Raw genomic sequence first — 2,822 nt, forward strand, 5'->3', positions numbered from 1 at the left:
TGTATCCCTCTGACCTTCTTATTGACGATGAAACACAGAAATTGCATCGGAATTATATACAAAAGGCACAATGCCGACTTAAGTACAAGAAGAATGACTCTTCTTACTGTCTATGTTTTGAACTTTTCCTGTGACACTAGTTATTGATTCCGATGGTGCACTTCAGGTTGACTGTATCCCTCTGACCTTCTTATTGACGATGAAACACAGAAATTGCATCTTAATTAAATACAAAAGACACAATGCCGACCTAAGTACAAGAACACTGACTCTTCTTACTGTGTATGCTTTGAACCATTCCTGTGACACTAGTCATACATTCCGATGCTTCACTTTAGTTTCACTGTATCCCTCTGACCTTCTTATTGACGATGAAACACAAAAACTGCATCGGAATTAAACACAAAGGGCACAATGCCGACTTAAGCATAAGAAGACTGACTCTTCTTACTGTCTATGTTTTGAACCATTCCTGTGACACTAGTTATAGATTCCGATGCTTCACCTCAGGTTTACTGTATCCCTCTGCCCTTCTTATTGACGATCAAACACAGAAATTTCATCGGAATTGAATACAAAAGGCAATATTCCGACTCAAGTACAAGAAGACTGGCTCTTCTTACTGCCTATGTTTTGAACCATTCCTGTGACACTAGTTATAGATTCCGATGCTTCACTTCAGGTTTACTGTACCCAACTGACCTTCTTATTGACCATGAAACACAGAAATTGCATCGGAATTAAATACAAAAGGCCCAATGCCGACTCAAGTACAAGAAGACTGGCTCTTCATACTGTCTGTGTTTTGAACCATTCCTGTGACACTAGTTATAGATTCCTATGCTTCACTTCAGGTTTACTGTATCCCTCTGACCTTCTTATTGTCGATGAAACACACTAATTGCATCGGAATTATATACAAAAGCACAATGCCGACTTAAGTACAAGAAGACTGACTCTTCTTACTGTATATATTTTGAACCTTTCCTGTGACACTAGTTATTGATTCCGATGCTTCACTTCAGGTTCACTGTATCCAGCTGACATTCTTATTGACGATGAAGCACAGAAGTTGCATCGGAATTAAATACAAAAGGCACAATGCCGACTTAAGTACAAGAAGACTGACTCTTCTTACTGTCTATGTTTTGAACCATTCCGGTGACACTAGTTCTTGATTCCGATGCTTCACTTCAGGTTTACTGTATCCCTCTGACCTTCTTATTGACGATGAATCACAGAAATTGAAACTTAATTAAATACAAAAGGCACAATGCCGACTTAAGTACAAGAAGACTGACTCTTCTAACTGTCTATGTTCTGAACCTTTCCTATGACACTAGTTATAGATTCCGATGTTTCACTTCAGGTTTACTGCATCCCTCTGACCTTCTTATTGATGATCAAACACAGAAATTTCATCGGAATTAAATACAAAAGGCAATATGCCGACTCAAGTACAAGAAGACTGGCTCTTCTTACTGCCTATGTTATGAACCATTCCTGTGACACTAGTTATAGATTCCGATGCTTCACTTCAGGTTTACTGTACCCAGCCGACCTTATTATTGACGATGAAACACAGAAATTGCATCTTAAATAAATACAAAAGACACAATGCCGACCTAAGTACAAGAACACTGACTGTTCTTACTGTGTATGCTTTGAACCATTCCTGTGACACTAGTCATAGATTCCGATGCTTCACATTAGTTTTACTGTATCCCTCTGACCTTTTAATTGACGATGAAACACAAAAACTGCATCGGAATTAAATACAAAAATCACAATGCCGACTTAAGCACAAGAAGACTGACTCTTCTTACTGTCTATGTTTTGAACCATTCCTGTGACACTAGTTATAGATTCCGATGCTTCACCTCAGGTTTTCTTTATCCCTCTGCCGTTCTTATTGACGATCAAACACAGAAATTTCATCGGAATTAAATACAAAAGGCAATATTCCGACTCAAGTACAAGAAGACTGGCTCTACTTACTGCCTATGTTTTGAACCATCCCTGTGACACTAGTTATAGATTCCGATGCTTCACTTCAGGTTTACTGTACCCAACTGACCTTCTTATTGACCATGAAACACAGAAATTGCATCGGAATTAAATACAAATGGCCCAAAGCCGACTCAAGTACAAGAAGACTGGCTCTTCATACTGTCTGTGTTTTGAACCATTCCTGTGACACTGGTTATAGATTCCTATGCTTCACTTCAGGTTTACTGTATCCTTCTGACCTTCTTATTGCCGATGAAACATACTAATTGCATCGGAAATATATACAAAAGGCACAATGCCGACTTAAGTACAAGAAGACTGACTCTTCTTACTGTATATATTTTGAACCTTTCCTGTGACACTAGTTATTGATTCCGATGCTTCACTTCATGTTGACTGTATCCCTTTCACCTTCTTATTGACGATGAAACACAGAAATTGCATATTAATTAAATACAAAAGGCACATTGCCGACTCAAGTACAAGAAGACTGGCTCTTCTTACTGTCTATGATTTGAACCATTCCTGTGACACTAGTAATAGATTCCGATGCTTAACTTCAGGTTCACTGTATCCAGCTGACATTCTTATTGACGATGAAGCACAGAAATTGCATCGGAATTAAATACAAAAGGCACAATGCCGACTTAAGTACAAGAAGACTGACTCTTCTTACTGTCTATGTTTGAACCATTCCTGTGACACTAGCTATAGATTCCGATGCTTCACTTCAGGTTTACTGTATCCCCCTGACCTTCGTATTGACGATGAAACACAGATATTGCATTGGAATTAAATACAAAAGGCACAAA

Source organism: Schistocerca piceifrons, unplaced genomic scaffold (genome assembly GCF_021461385.2).
Source record: "Schistocerca piceifrons isolate TAMUIC-IGC-003096 unplaced genomic scaffold, iqSchPice1.1 HiC_scaffold_1908, whole genome shotgun sequence".
NCBI lineage: Eukaryota > Metazoa > Arthropoda > Insecta > Orthoptera > Acrididae > Schistocerca > Schistocerca piceifrons.